General features: G+C 39.4%; 1 protein-coding gene across 1 annotated transcript in view; it reads left to right on the top strand.

The window, feature by feature from the left end:
* Positions 1 to 15144: 15144 nt before the first annotated feature.
* LOC135706325 (uncharacterized) overlaps positions 15145 to 17285 on the top strand; it is a 447494-nt gene continuing 445353 nt past the window's right edge. Inside the window, exon 1 of the mRNA XM_065227935.1 lies at positions 15145 to 16643. The gene's annotated coding sequence lies outside the window, so the exon portion shown is untranslated. The remainder of the gene's footprint in view (positions 16644 to 17285) is intronic.

The raw sequence follows: 17285 nt of genomic DNA, 5'->3' as shown, positions 1-17285 counted from the left end.
TCCATTTGGTTGCTGGTTGTCATGATTTTCAGAAAAGTTAACTATAAGCATTTCTAATTGCCACTAGGTTCGACCCGAGATTAATAGAAAACAATACATTGTCATCGTATAGCTATATTTAAAATTTTAAGTTTCCATAAAACCAAATCAAGCTCACATCCATCTTGAATTCTCAACTTATTCATTCCTATTTGAGATGATGCAATTTGCAATTGTAGACGTGCAGAACCTCTGATTTGCCAAGCACATGAAGGCCTCATAAATTACGTCGAGTTGGGTGATACGGATACATTTTTAATTTGAGGCCATCTTCGGATATGGCATTTTTTACTTAATCTTCCTTCAAAGGAAAATTCTTAGATTTCATGCTGTGAATGAACTCAATTGATTAAATAAGGATTTATATCAAGAATATAATAAAATAATTCTGATTCTCCTCCTCCTCTGACACATAATGTTTATTCACACTGTGGTTTGTATTTGTTGATGAATATACATAAAGCCAGACTACTTTGATCATTCTTGAGTAATTATGAGTTACTCAAGTTTACTCGGAGCAAAAATATTAACTTTGAGTACAGCTGGCTTGCCCCTAGGCTTTTTCCGTAATGCAATTTGATGTGGGACACCCTTTAGGTGTGTACAAAGGATATGTCATCGTATAAAAATTCCCTCCATTTGTGAATGAGTGGTGAAGCTTCTTTTCCATCATACACAGCTAAAAAAAAGTAGTGTAAATTTCAATTACTATGATGCACACAAATGGAGCGTCATCAGATCGTGTAAATTTATGAGACATATCATGCAATATTCCATATATTATATGCAACTGTCCACTTTTGTTTGCAACATTTCTTGCAAGCTGCTAGTTCACGTGAAAAGGAAGCTAACATTTACAAATGTTTGCACGCCAGTAAAATTCAGAATTTTTTGGTGTGTATACTTATTATGGCTATTACCATCATACACATGTGAAGAAAACATCTTTCCATGTGGTTTACTCCCAGGAAATTCATAAAGCGTATCTTGCTCCACCGATGTGTGCGTTCTGTTACGGTTTTAGTTTTCAAAATTATCTGTTGTATCTTTATGAAATCATGGCTCAAATGAACTCAGTAATTTACCGCCAATTATTTAATCCACCACAGTGTAAGGTTGTATAAGCTAGCAAAAGCAACAGCAAACGCACCGAGGAATGTTAATCCAGCCGAGTTATTAACAAAAGAGGATATCGATGAAGCGAATCGATCATCGCAGTTCGTACGTTAGAATTATACTAATGCAAAAATGTTGCAGACTTAGAAATCTATCAAAGCACACTAAGTTGAGGCCCAGCGTACAGTCCCAGAAGGCAGCCAATAAAAGGTACCACTTTCAAAGCATTTCAAAAAATGTGTAGTACGAACAAAAAGCAATCCTTATGGCTTCAGAACAACCATAAGAGCGTCATCCATCCCAGGGTGAAATGCCTAGAATTGCACAGCGTTCGGTGCTCATTAATGGGAAGCCTGATTTATTCCGTTCATGAGCCATTTTCTACCACGCTGGCACTTAAATTTACAATAAAATTCTCTAATACCCGTCATCAGCACCACATTTCGCGTAGCTTTACATTTATTTATTTCTTTTTCCATCCCAGTAGTCGGATCACAGGCAACCGCAGACTAAATGCTCTCTAAGCCTACTAATTAGACCGCCATCAATCAGGGGCAGAAGGCAGATGAAAAGCACGAGGATCTAAAGCGTTTTAACATATACATCTTCTAAGATGGTGGGTTCGGAGGAAAATCCGCAGAAAATTACCTTGCTTTGTGGGTGGGGCTTTGCTGAGTTGAATCAATGGAAACTTGGGGCTAATCCAGTTTTTTTGGTACTCATAGCTGTTCGGCCAGGACAGACAGGCTTAGCTGATTCTGTTATGGCACTTCAGCTGACCTGATGCCAGACCAATCAATTTGTCTTCCACTAATGTATCTTTGCTGATTTGTTTTAATGGGTTGTTTGGGGGATGTTACGTCGAAGGGACAAGCAGATTTTTTTTTATGGCTTGAATGGTTATACATCTTGACGTTATGCCCGGAAATGTTCATCTTAAAATCTGAAAAGTGGTTCACTCAAATTTACAGCTACATTCATAAGTTTGATTCAAACTTCCATTTTCACCATGAAAATTTACATCCATCCAATTTCCGATCCTGAGGCCGTGCAGCATATTGCATTCAGTGATTGGAAGCATATGATTAAATTCCTTCCCATCGCCAGCAGCTCACATCCTGCCCGCTAGCGGAGAAAATATTCAAATTTCCGCTATCCTCCAAACTGAACGAAAACTAATTTTAAACTATACCCTGGCCATACACGGCCACAAAACCCGACGGAAGTGATGGCAAAAAAAAAGGGATTGGAATGATTCCGACCACGTCTGATTAAAGTTTGTCGGAAGAGCCGGACTGGATCTCGATTAGAATTTCCAGCTTAGTTTTGTGTTTTTTTTTTCGCAAACGTTTTTGACCAACGGTGGTAGGTTTCGGTAAGATTCAATTTTATCGAAACGGGACATCGATTCTTGCCGTTGGGAATTCCTTTGATTTGCAGTTTCTTGTGTTTCAATTGTTATTCATTGACGAGCTATGGGAAAAAGGTAGTTTGATCTTTTCTCAAATTGAATCACTATTCCGGGAGTGGAAACATCCCTTTTATGTCGGTAGCTTGGTTGTTATTGATATTTCATGCTAATATTCTATAGGTTAGATGGTTGTAAATAAAGAAGAAATAACTTTTTTGGGATAATTTCAACTTCAAGGTCAGTTTATTACTCTTCGAAGTAGCAGACATTTTTAAAACATGAGCAATGTCAAGACAAATAATCAAACGACCCAGCATGATCCTCCGATTTGGATGACAGTTTTTACATGTCTTCACATCTTCTTCATTGCCATTATTACGTCCCCACTGGTACTTTACGCTGACTCTCTAGAAAATTTACTAGATGCACTTCCACAGTTAATAGAAAGCTTCCGAAGCCGGAACCATTCTTGCATTAATTGTGTGACAAGTACAATCATACCATACGGCCTATAATCGCATATCAATCGCATACTGATTTTCGTCACTTTTGAAATAACAACATTGTGGACTATCAATTGGCATTTACTTTCATAGTATGTGATAAAACTACGAACTTTAATTGTGGAAAATGTGAAAACAACATCATGTCAGTTTGTCCCATTAATCAAAGTAATCGTATATCAGTCCCATCCAAAAATTCAATCCTCCAGAGGTCAAGTTATAGTTTTGATTTTTGAGTTGCCATATATTTCGCCAGGGTTACTTCCACTCACTGGCTTTATTTTTTTTTTCAGAAGCTTGGAATCGTTAGATGCTTTAATGATAATTAATACTAGTAAGTTACAAGAAGAGGTCGTGAAGTATGTGTTTGACACATAACAACTGTCAATGTTGCTTTCAGTGCGTCATAATCAACGCTTTTACGATTCGTGAGCGCTCACTCTAAATGAACGCTAACGAATCATAACATCGCTGATTGTGACGCTATGAAAGCGAAATTGAATTTAATTGAAATTGAGAACATATCTTTATATTATCTAATGCAGGCCTGCCCAACCTTTAAAACCGCATTTTGATCGTTCATGCTGGGTTGAAATTAATAATGATAAATAAAATTGGACTACAGAGACATGCTGAGATACAGAGACCAGGTCCGGCCCAGCGCTGATCTAATGATTGATAATTCCGAACATTTTTTTTATAGCAAGTGAATGGAAGCAACCATGTTTTTCACTGATATATCAAAACATGACAGTTTTATTGTCACTGGTTTTAACTTGAAATTATTATCAATAAATTTACTTTGATTTTTCAAATATTTACTTGGGATTTGCATTGCGTAACTGTCACAATGCCTACTTTTTCCATATGGGACTGATAGGGTTACGGGATTTAATGTCAGCCTAGCCCCTCACTTTGGCCTATTAGCAATGACACAGAATAGTCATGAAAAACCAATATCACATCTGATGTGAAATTTTAATCCATAAATGAATTGCCTATTTTTGGGACAAATTTAGTACATGTATTGCTCTTTTTTAGTGCAAAATTAAGTAAAATTATCATATTTTTCGATTTCTAGGTGCCATGATCTATTATTGCACTAACGAAAATCTATACTGCGGTGGTTAACAAAAAACCTAAATATTTCATGAACTCAAAGAACTTACCTTTGTGTAACATGCCACCCTAATAAATCGCTATCACAGTTATCGCTTGCACCGTTCATTCAGAACATTTAACGCAATTTGCAATTTGAGACGTGTTTTTAATTATGGTCTATGAAATTTATATGATGACTTTATATTGGTATTGGTGATTTCATTTGCGTCTGCAAGTCTTTATTCATGTAGAAAAATCCCATAATCAAATCTATACAGAGCTGGTAATCAAAAGAGAAAGTCGATGAAGAGAATCGAAAAGAGTAGATAGGCCATTTTCCAGCTCTGTATAGAAATTTAAATTTCGAGAAACATAGCGGATAATTTCTTTACATTTTCACTCTACCGAAAAGTCCCGAAGACAAACCGGGTCGAAACGGTACGTCAATTCGCGTCTAAAAATCTTCTGTAACTCTTTACTCCTATGGAGTAATCCGATAAGCAAACATCACTGGATGCGTGAAACTTTTTTCTTATTCGGTGACTATTTTCTTATTCGGTCGCTCTACCGAAAAATCCCGGTCAATCCTTGCGTGAAAATTCTATGTCCGCAAAAGAACTAGTTTTGTTAAAAGGTGTATACCCAGACACGAAAAAACAAAACTACCCAACAGTTGAGTTATTTTATATTCCAATGAGTAAATAACTCTGCCATTTATAGATAACACAAATGTTTACATTTATCATGCCTTCGGATGCATGCATGCAGCTTATCAAATCTTCCGTCAGTAGCTGGTGACACAATAAACATCACGACCAACTAATGTTAACATATATTGCAATGGTTCATGAATTGATTGAAATTCTGGTATTTGCTACAAGCTACGAATTGCTAAAATGCACTGTAGGAAGTTATGCAATGTTTTACAAAGTAACTGAAATATTATTCAGTTCTGTTCATAAGTTTTGGGGAACCTGCATAAATGGGAAACATTACTTGACCGTACCAAAAACGGTTATAAATTGTTTATAATCCCTGCTAAACTGTAACTGAAATTGTTATGGTACTTTACATGAATGAGTTTGTGATAAAGTTTTAACCTTATAATGGGTTATTAAGAACCATTACCATTCAAAATAGTTGTTTTCTGCATACATTTTCGGAAAGAGAACTATATGAGAACCTTTTAACGTATGGTTTCAGAACTTTAATGGTAATGGTTATGGTAGTCAGTAAGGTCCATGGATGATTTGTAACATCGATCAACTTTATGTGGAATATATCGTGAATTGGTTGCTTGTAAATTAATAATTATCAATTCGCGATATATTTCACGTAAAGTTGACCAATAATACAATATCATCTATGTGATGATTCTAAAAATGAATATTAATCGTAAAGATATTTTCAAAATTTTATAAGATTTAGAATTAATCAGTATGTTTTAGAAATATTATTAAACTTCATAAGGCACACGGTCGTCAAATATGACATATATTTGCGTTCCGTTCACTCAAATTTGCAAAAAGGCAGGTCACTCAAAGAGTTGGTCAAGTTTCCCTCGGTTTTCCAGGGGAAACCGTTTCAAATATGAAGAAAATTGAGAAATGTTTCATTCAGTCTATTAGTAGACTGAGTAAAATTTCGTCGATTGTCTGACCTATATTTTTGCGATTATGAGTGAAAACCACTCAATTTTGAGTCGATCTCATCGGCCATGTATTAAAATTCCGATTAGGCCCTTCGGACTATTACTTCTAAAGCAACATGTGATAAGGTCCTATGAGCCGAATGTAAATAATGAAGTTAAACGTCGATTGCTCATGAATCAAAACACGTCTACGCAAACTAATTACACCATTTGATAGAGCAAATTTACTCTACCATATGCTGCTGTTGGTTTGTCTGAACGAGCTTTAATCCGCAATAAATCGACGTTTAAAACCATTGTTTACATTTGGAACATTGGCAGTTCATTATATATGTAATCGTGAGATGATCTAGATATTTGGTTTTTATGTTGATTCTAAAAGTTTATGTTATATGGATCAACCGAAAAAAAAACACTGTCTCTTTCTTCCTCATCAGTTCTTACGTAAGAAGTTTAAGTGACGTCAACAATGTGGTTACGTATGAATGATAAGAAGTGAAATAGAAGCGGGATTTTACATGCCAGATCTTTGTAGATCGAGGTACATCTTCGATAGGACGAAGTTGCATCCATTAATAGATCCAATTTGAGCACAATAAACCGACATTAAATCCACGTATCTGGATAGTTTTTATGTTAAAATAGTGAGTTTTACAATTTTCGGTCGTGTTTAATTTATATCCAAATAATAAGAATATCTAAACTTGCGTTTTCCAGTAAAATATCGTTTGCAGATCAATTATTAAATAAGATATGACATAAAATGTAATTGAAGGCTTCATATTAGAACATGTTGAGGACATGTACCCTATGTTATTAAAGGCCAAAGGGTAATCAACTCTGCACACTGTGCCGAAATACAGCATGGCACACTGTCCAGCACGCTAGGACACACGTTGACAAGCAGGAGACAAACAATTTAACATAAAACGGCATCACCGTCGAGTGTTGATGTTTTACCATTCGTTTCTAAGGTTGACTACTTCATTTACTCCATTATTAGCTTGAAAGATTGAAAAATCTGTTAGTAATTTCTGCACCATGAATCTAGCCAAAAACAACAAATCTCATGCACTAGGAGATATCGATACGTATTAATCTGAAATATTTCATCCGATCTGAACCTATGTACGGTTGCCTTAACGAAATAGTATAGGATTTTTAGGAACAGATCAATGTAATTACATTCCATTCCGTGAGTCCGACAACAAGCACATACCCATCATCAACGATCCGGCCATTTTGCAGATGTATCTCTGTCATCATCAATAGGCCCCACTGTAGAGTTCTTGTAAGGCCAGTAAGCTCTTGCTCAATCTGGTGGGGTCAACGGATCCCGCATGACGACACTAAGCAACTTGCTGTTCGCCAAGAGCTCATGGGCGTGCAGATGAGCAACAACGACCACAGGGTCCTGTCTGTAGTAGAACTGCAAATGCGACGCTTATCTGGATCACAATTTCCATTTCCGAAGTATGACTGATCTGGAGTGGGAGGATATTTCAGTGCTAACATTTTAAATGGACGTAAATGTTTTTGTTAACAGTTGCTTTAGCCAGTTGATATCTCGCAAATAAAAGTTCACCCTCCAAGCTAATAGAGATAACATTTATCTACCTGTTGGTGTCATTAGTTTTCATGTGTGAGCTTTGATTCGCGAGAAATCGACGGCTAAAGGAATTGTTTATAACAGAAATTATGCTCCTTTGAAATGTTGTCACTGATTTGATAAGCGGCGCCGGTGGTGTAGTGGTAAGCGTGATTGCCTCTCACCCCAGCAGGCCTGGGTTCAATTCCAGTCGGCGCCGCCGGGATGTTCTGAGGCATAACATCTCTGATCACGGGAAGTAAAGCCGTTGGTCCCCGGTTCATGTGTTGATGGGTCGATAGGTAGGGTCCAGGTGTAGGAGCTGCCTTCCTGGCGTCGGTAGCATTGGTGCTCAGCACGGAAAACAAGATCGACGGAAAACAAATCCAAGAAAAAAAAAAAAACTGATTTGATGATTTGCATCACAAGATAGCACAACTACATAAGATCGGGAACTTGGTAAGCTTGAACGTGTGTAATTGGGTGGTGGAAAGAGACACCATTATCAGCGACACGATAGGCTTGGGTGATGTCTTCGAGGTCACGTACCTCTGAATCGATTACATGAACTGGTTCGAGGATGCTGTTTCTAGAGTCCTGCGCACGTTCGAGTTCTAGATTTCATTTTATTGGGGCACATTTAACAGGCCGCTGGATAAAATTTCGTCCACCATCAATCAGGTTCCACCTTCGTTTCTCACAAGTTATTTTTTTTATACTGGTCGAATTTGCATATAGGTTGCATGGCATCGAGTTACTTTACCACTGCCCACTCACGTTCAAATGAAAATGAAGCTTAATGTTTGCCATAAACCATCAAGGGCATTGAAAATGTAAACACAATCACAAAACTCATTATAACTTCAGGGTCATGATTGGTACACTTCGGCCTACTTTGGCCTACTTCGGCACGTTTGGCGTAGAGCTTGTCTCAGCTCTCGGCACAACTAAATCTCGCGACGCAGATTATGATGTGCAGAGTTGAATACCCCTTGTTGAAGGCAGTATATGCCAACCCGAAAAAATCCTTGCCGGACCGATAATCGACCTCCCTAAACTCCGTCAGTAAAGGCGCAGTTACAAAGCAAGACCATGCTGGAGGTAGCTGGGTTCGATTCTCGGTTTTCTTATTATTATTCTTCTTCTTCTCATTTCAAGCATAAGCTGCTTATCGCATATTAGATTATTGCTTGCTCTCAACATAGTGCTCTAGATACACTTCCACAGTTATTAATTGAGAGCTTCCGATTGCCACTTAAGAATAGCTCAGAGACACTTCGAAAAGTACTGAATCACTTCATAAAAATAAGGAAAAACTTCGGAAAGTACTGAATCATTTCAGTGAGCACTGAATAACTAATAAAAAGTTCGTAATCACTTCAGAAAGCATTGAATCACTTCAAAAAAGTTTGGACTCACTTCGGAAGTGCTGAATCACTTCAGAAATGTTTTCAAGCACTTCGGAAAGTACTGACTCACTTAGAAATGTATTGTTTCACTCTTGAAATGTTCGGAATCACTTCTGCTGAACGTACTGAATCGATTCAGAACAGTTTGGAATTACTTCAGAAAGTACGGACTCACTTCAGAAAAGACCGAAAACACTTAATAAATATTCGAAATCACTTTGGAATGTACTGAATCATTGCGGAAAGTTCGAAAATAATTGAATCACTTAGGAATGCACTGAATTACTTCGGAATCACTTCACTGAATTACTTCGGAATCAAATACTGAATATATTCAGGAATGTTCGGAATCACTTTGGAAAAGTTCATGATCACTTAGGAAAGTACTGAATTATTTCAGAAATCTCTGAATCACTTCGGAAAGTATTGAATCACTTTAAGCTCGGAATCTCTTCGGATAATATTGAATCACTTCAGAAAATTTCGGATTCATATTGGAATGTACTGAATCATCCCAGAAAGCTTGTAATCATTTCCGCAAGAACGGAATCACTTCGAAAATAATTGAATCAGTTAGAAATGCACTGAATCACTTCAGTAACGTTCGGAATCACTTTGGAAATACTGAATTACTTCAGAATGTTCATAATTAATTCGGAAAGCACTCATTTCAGAAAGTACTGAATCACTTCAAAAAGAATTGAATCACTTTTCAACAGTTTGAAATCAATTCTGAAAGTAATGAATCACTTCAGAAAAGCTCTGAAATTTTATCGAGAAGGTGCATAAAAGTTGATATTCTGCAGCAGCGAAAGTTAATCCAGGTTAACCTTGACAAGATCGAATACAAATAACGTCTGAAGTTTAAGGCGTCTTTGAGCTAGAGTTTCCATGCCTATAAGTCTGCAACGCCTTGTATAGTCAGGAAGATTTACTCGATCATTCCACGGAAGTTGTCGAAGAGCATACCAGATAAAGCTACGTTGCACCCTTTCCATTCTGATGATCTGATGTGCATGATATGGCGACCATATCAATGCCATATACCATGAGAGTATATATATATATATCGGTGAAGCCACTTGTATTGCGACGAATAAATCCCAGGGCCTATGCGGTAGTAATACTGACATGCTCGTTGAACTGGAGATTACTGTCCACAGTGACCCCTAGGTCACATATTGCATGAACACGTTCTATAGCCTCTGAGCTGATGGAGTATTCAAACTCTGTTCAGGATTGTCGGCGAGAAAACGAAATGACTTTGCCCGTTTGAATGTTAAGTTCCATTCCATTCTCACAGCACTATAGCAGAAGCTCATCAACATCGGCCTGAAGAGCACCGCAGTCGAGTTGCAATGATAACACTTTGTATATTTTTAGATTGTCAGCGGAAAGCAGTAGGCTCGATTTCAGTCGAAAGCAGAAATCACAGGAGCAAGTACCGTTTAATTTGACGAATGCCCTCCGACTGGATAGGTAAGAGCGCAGCCATTCGGTGATCCAAATTAGGATAGCCAATGTCAATTGCGAGGTCATGAGGAACCTTGTCAAACGCCTTCGAGAAATCGAAGTATATGGCATCAACTTGGTGCCGATTCTCGATTTCTGAAGACAGGAAGCTTACGTAGAACATCAGGTTCGTCATCGTAGCTCGCTTCTTAACAAATCCATGTTGAAAGTCCAATATCAGCGGTCGGGAGGCGAAATACAGAGCTTTGTGAAGCAATTGTTTGAACACTTTAGCTAGACAGCATAAAATCGAAACACCTCTGTAATTTTCAACAGCATTATTGTTATCAGCTTTGAAGATCGGGGTGATCGTCAGTGGTGTCAACAGTGAACCAGCACGTTCTCTTTAAAACAACGGCGGTATGTTGTCAGTGCCACCCCTGGGTGGTGCTTATTTCTAAAAATTGTTCGGTGATATGTTTTCCCACGTGGAAAATTATTATTTGGACTAATTACAATCATGAATTGAGCTATTTTCGTTGACATTTAGAGGTGGGGCAAGAGGTCTAAGTCCAAAATGTTGAACGACGAACTTTTTCAAATATAATGCTTTTATAAGTAAGCACGTGATTTTGTGACCCTTCACTCGTTCTTGAGATATATGGCATAGCGATGTTACCGCACATGGACTTATGCTTACATATTGATATATAGAAATCAGCATCCTTGCAGCGCTACATCCAGCGTGAGTAAATATGAGAATGAGAAAGGCAAAAAGAGAATGGTAGAGAAAGAGAAAACCAGAAAAGGGAGGTGAATAGATAAACTATCTCTAAATATATATTCAAGCGAACAACGATTTAGAAAAGGATTTCGAGTAAATGTGCATGGAAATTGTGGTCCAAGTAGCCTAGATACCCTCCGAGGGATAAGGAGAGCTGACTGTATTTGAAATGTGACCTGATTTCAACGTTAAGTATTAGAAATAGTAAATTTTTTCATGTTGAAAAGATTTTGATGATTTAAAAAAGTAAAAATTATCCTTGTTTCGACTTATGTACCAATTGCCATTTTCAATCATCATTGTGTCTCTTTCAGCGTGATGGCTTACGACCTCCTAATTATTTATTAACTATGTTGTTTCCATGAATTTAGGGTTCATAACCCAGGAAAATTCACAAACACTAGAAAAGCTTCGATTTATACCTTATTTATAAAAAATAAAGTTCTTTGTTTTTGATAATGAGGTGCTCATCATATCTTTGACTGATGCAACCTGCTATCTCCCTGTTAACTGGGGCCACATTATAGAATCAAGTCTAAACGACTGTTTTCGTACAAGCGTTCATACGAAAAACGCTTCTTTTCGACGTCTCCAATGAGGCCGCTGGAGAGTGGAGGTGACATTGTCGTTCCATATCGTGATGTATTGCATTTGGCAAGACCAATTAATACTTCACGTAGATACCATGGTCACACACGGAGTTGAACTTTTGAGTTTAAACAAAAAATCTGGAGATTTGCAGATGTTCCCGTTCAGACGCCAAGACTCATGGTAATATAAGTCTAAACAAGAATAACTAACAATTCAATGTAGTAGATATATATTCGCAAACAAGTAGTTCGTGAGTAGTTAGTCAGAGCACATTTCAAATACAGTCAAGTCTCATTCTCTTTAATGCGATATTCTCCCTAATTCGGCGGAAATCCATGCTACTCCATCGTAACTCGAAATTATGTCCTAACTCGTTAATCGCAAATTTATATTTAGAACGAGTTTACTGTAATAAGTTTTACCTTTATTTTGCTTTCTCGTTTTCTTCCTCTCTCTCTCTATCTTTCTTTCTCATTCCCTCTTATCCTCTCTCATTCTCATATTACCTCACGCAGCATCTATCACCGCAAGAATACTGATTTCGATGTATGTATCAATATGTAAGCGTAAGTCCATATGGGAACATCGCTACGCCATATATCTCAAGAACGAGTGAAGATACCACATGTTTACTTACAGAAGCATATGTTTTATTTGAAAAAGCCTTTCGTTCGACATTTTGGACTTAGACCCCTTGCGCCACCTCTAATTGTCAACGAAAATAGCTCAATTTTTGATATGTCACATAATTAGTACCAATAATCATTTTCCAAACGGGAAAACATGTCCTAGGACGATTTTTAAACAGTCCAGATTGTCAGGAGAGAATGTCGGCGATGTTGTACTGTGCATAATCCGGCAAAAAGATTAGCTAGCTCATGCGGTGAATCAGCAGATAAATTCGTGAAATCATCCCGGCAGGAATACGGTTGGATTGCTAAAGGCTACGTATAAACGACCAAAAGCATGACGGGTCTTGCTTCGTGGTCAGCTCCAATGGTCCGATGTACCTACGGAATGCAGCAGTCCGACAATCGCTGTAATCTATTTCGAGCGAAAGTAGATTAATCCGGTTCTCAGCAGTCCGAGCTCTAAAATAGCGTTTTCTAGCTTTACGCACAACGTAACAGAGATGCTGTAGCTCAGATGTACACCACGGATACTTGAACGAATAAGGTCTGCTTCGTCTACGTGGAACAAGTCATCCGCATTTGTTGCACGAAACATTTTAATCCAATCGACGTTATTCAATTCTGGAAAGCTGCAATGTCGAAAATCAAAATCATTGACGATGTTTGAGTCACTGGCAAGTTGCCTGTAGGAGTCGTTCATGTCGATGCGAAGAACAAACGGCTCATGATAGCTGTCAATTCTGAGCAGCGATGACGGAGGTTCGATGAGCTCAACATGGTTTGGTTCGTTTACAAACTCCAAATCAAGTGTACGACCATTCAAATTAAGCGGGCTGTTGAGCTGAAGCAGACCGGAGGCAACCATAGATTCAACCAAAGCAATTTCCTTTTCAGTAGAAGCGTTGGACGGAAGCATGTTATTGACATCTTCATCATACGACCATACCAGCTGCGGTAGATTTTAATCTCCAACGATAACAATCCTATCAGATTCCCAGGCACGTGCACAGATCTCATGGACTGCTGCAGAGTGCGTTGAGTTCAATTCCACTGGCTAGTTCGCACGGAGATAGATTCCACACACACAGATCGTCGCCTCATGGATATGCTCGATAGTACCACAATTTATGAGCTCTGCTGAACTGCAGTTGAGGTCGGCTTTAACCGCAATTAAAACTCCACCACCACGTCGAAGGTTGCTAGAAACTGCACTGCGATCACAGCGAAATACCGAGTAGTTGGCTGCGAACTCAGAGCTAATGGCATCTCACTGGGCCAAGTGGAAGCCAACATTGCTTTCTGATTCAACTGTATAGGCATCCCTACTTTGTACGACACAAAGTTCAAATATCGCGCATCCTTTCCTCGCGATTTTTAAATCAGTGGATCTTAGTCGTTGTCATACTAATTCTGCTATACAGTTGTCCGGAGTTTCGACGGATATATCCGAAAGATACAACCAAAACATGTTGCTATCTACTGTGGCGCTGGTAGAGACAGATTGCCCTGAACAGTCTGTGCCACGACGTAGTTGCGATGATCTTTAAGGAGTCGGTTCAGATCGCGGTTCAGAAGCGGTTTTGGGTACCGCTTCGATAAGCTCTTTGAAATTCGTGTGAATTTCTAACCTTATTTCATCCAATACGCTGCAGCGGATCTCATTCTTCAGTTCGTCAAAGTTCTGGAATATTGCGACGTTTATTGAAACCAAGACATTTCTAAATCGAGCATTTTCCATCAGTTTACTGTAAGCCTTACACATCCAGAATAGGTTCGTGTTGCTTGAAACCTTCGCACAGATGGTACTATCCACTTTTGAGCGCTTAAGGCAGAACTTAGCCGAACCGAATCCACTACACTTAATCATTTCATTATTATGGCTAACAAGCCTTTGGGGATTTTCCTAATTAAAAAGTTGTTACGATTTTCCTACTTTACTTTACATAATTCTTGGGATATTTGTTATGTAGGTTTTGATTCTGCACGTTGTATCTAGTTTCATTTTTATACCTGTGATCTTGACATGTTTACCTAGGGATGAGTGGGATACACTGATGAAGACTGCACATTTTAGTTAGTAGATAACCTTTTCTAAGCATTCCACCAACAACCCAATTTAATTGTTTCACTCTTTTGAAGTTTAAATAAACTCCTGTACTAGAAAAATTCAACGTAAACTCCAAGCGTTCGTATAAGGCAAAGTATGTCCAAGGCAAAGCACACCCAATTTCCTCTGCCTGCGGTTTACAGTCTCTTCCACGAAGGATTAAACATATGTGGCTCCGTATTCGCTTCGCTTCCTGTTCGTTCCCACGAAAAACATCCACTCTTGAATCAACATTCCTTTTTCTCAAACACACCTTAAAATTCATATAAATACGAAGGGGACGCATCATACCTTGTTCCACATCTATTCGAAAACGCATGAACCCAGCTTCATCCAGTCAAAACAATACCCCTTTCAGGCTTTCTCTCCTGCAAAGAATCTCTCGTTCACCGGAACATGCGCACTTCCGTCCACCCATCTTCGAACTGCTCGAATCCTTTCAAACTGTTCGAAACAACACCCGACCCGAGTGAATCCCTCTCGAATCGTGTACTAAAACAACACCTTCCAATATCAGCTGCTCAGACTCGTTCGTGTCGTGCTTTCGAGTTCCCAAGTCCGATGGTCCTCCGTCTACCTACAAACCGGTGGAAATCGCACGCGGCAGCTTCAGTATCGTGACGGGCTCGGGACAATCTGGACGCGAGTGTACCTACTTGGACGCCGATCGAGTTCGCAGCATTGGGTGGCGACGCGCGCGAATGCCTCTTCCTCCGTCGTCGTCGTGGTCGTGGTCGTCGTTGTTGATCGATTTCATCGAAGCACATTGAACCTCCTGTGTGGAGTTGTGGTCAGCAGCGGAGTCGGAGAAAAGTGATTATTTTTCTAATGATTATCGCTGCCTGACGCCAAGAGAGGGTTTAGCGAAGATCAGCCCACGGGTTCCAGTGGGTGGAGTTGTTGAATGGTGGACTTGACCGTCGACGTCGTCATCATCAGAGCATAGTTGGTTTGCCCTAGAGGGGTGTGGGTGGGGCCATCAAGGAAAAGCGTCAGTATCGTTTATTAATTATTCAAACATATCCAAGGCAGAAATGGGGATGTACGGTTATTGGTTGAGGGGCTTTGCTCGTATATCGATGCTCAATGACGCGAATGGATACAATGTTTTGAGCCGATGTGGTGTGGGGCTGTAACCGACGCGATGATGGTTCGGAAAGTTCTCCGGGGCACTGTGTAATAAGAGGAAGAAAAAAGTAGTGTTTGTGTTGTGCGAGGAGGTAGAGGAATGCGAAGTAACAGGCCTTCGTCTGCAGAAATTGCAAACGAGAAATAGTGTTATTCTGTGAGCCGAATCCACCCACTCTGACCGGGCGTGTGCACAAGGAAAGTCAGTCCGGCTACAAGAAGGCAAACAACAAGAAGAACGAGCCGAGAAAAAGGGAAAATCGATGTTTGGATACTTCTGAGTGTGTGTTTTGGCTGGGTTGTGAGCGCGAGTGTAGTGTACTTCTGCCAAAAAGTTCCGAACTTGGAAAACTCGGTCCTTGGGATGGCTCAGGCGTGTTGAATGAGCTGAAATAAATTTTATTATTGTTTTCCCTTCTTTCCACCTCGTTGACGCCAGTTGTCGCCCGTACTCACAGTGCAAAGCAAACTCCCCGTATCCAGCGTCGTCTGAGATTAGATCCCAGCAGGATATCGCGTGCGGTTGAGAACAAAATCCGAGCTACCGCACACTGTCGAGTGCTGTGTCAATAACAGAGCAGCAAAAGCAAGTCAAAATTAACCGAAATCCTCAAAATGTGGAGAAATCATCATCTGTCCTGTCGGCATGAAATACCACCATCAGTAAACACATACCCAGAAAAGGGAGACGGATTTCCAAGTAAGTGAACATTTCCCACGCTACAGACAACCCTGCTGGGAAATCAAACAACCCGTTGATGCGAGAATGAAAAAAAATAAGAGAAAAGTGAACCATTCAACATCAAAAAGAAGCTCTCAGTGAAAAGCGTGAAAACAAACCAGGTGCACGAGGAGTCCATTATTCACAAGAAGGGCTGAGAAGTGATGTGATGCTATTGTCGTCAAAGGTGCCCTCGTCGTCGTCGTTTTCGGTGACGACCCAGTGAACCGGTGCTGGTTGTAAAATACAAGAATAGAATACAGGAAAATCCAGCCTCACAAGGGCAGAGTAAAAAGTGTAACGAGAGCAAGCGGATTAAAGTGGGGGCTGATTGCTGTTACTGACACTTTGTTCGCGGCTCGCAATAAAGGAAAAACAACAACCGAAAAGTGGCAAACTTTTTATGAAAGGTAGGTATGTCTTCTAGCTCGTTATTTAGCGGGGGATCGAAATGGATGGCATTCGCTGCCATCGGGTGAACCTTTCACTACAATTAAAGAGGAACTTTGTAGTTTAAGAAATAAATATACAACTCAATATAATTAAAGTTTAGTAAAACACCGCACGAATTGAAGACATTTCATTGTAATTGATGAAATATTTAAGTTCTTGGTTATTGTTGAGCTTTGAGCTTCGTAGTTGCGATTGTACGACTTTTCCTCGAATGAACCAGTTCCCCTAATGGTGCAATTACACAAAAGCACTAATTCATCGAAAAAGTTGCGATTTTCAGTAGGATTTCTGTAGGATTTCTAAGCGCTGTTCCTAGCGAAGGCCAACCAATATGATGTTGCTGGTTTTGCCTCATATGTATAAGATTGGCAGAACTCTGAGAATGAGCATCATTGACCATCAGCTGTAATTACACAGATAACCAACAGATGATGCAATCATCCTAAATGTGTAAAAACTGGTGATCTAAAATTAGACGTCCGAATGCAGGTCAAGAAAGGATTGGGTAGGAATGTGTTGACGTGATACACGCTTGGTTGGAAACCGAGGAGTCCTCTGCACTTCCACGAGAAATCACTGGAATGTTGGATAAAAGGGTA

Source organism: Ochlerotatus camptorhynchus, unplaced genomic scaffold (genome assembly GCF_037179485.1).
Source record: "Ochlerotatus camptorhynchus isolate MF236.1 unplaced genomic scaffold, CSIRO-AGI_Acam_v1.1 ptg000277l, whole genome shotgun sequence".
In the NCBI taxonomy this organism is placed as follows: Eukaryota; Metazoa; Arthropoda; class Insecta; order Diptera; family Culicidae; genus Ochlerotatus; species Ochlerotatus camptorhynchus.
Note: the sequence above shows the minus strand (reverse complement) of the source record. Positions and strands in the feature narration are given on the sequence as shown.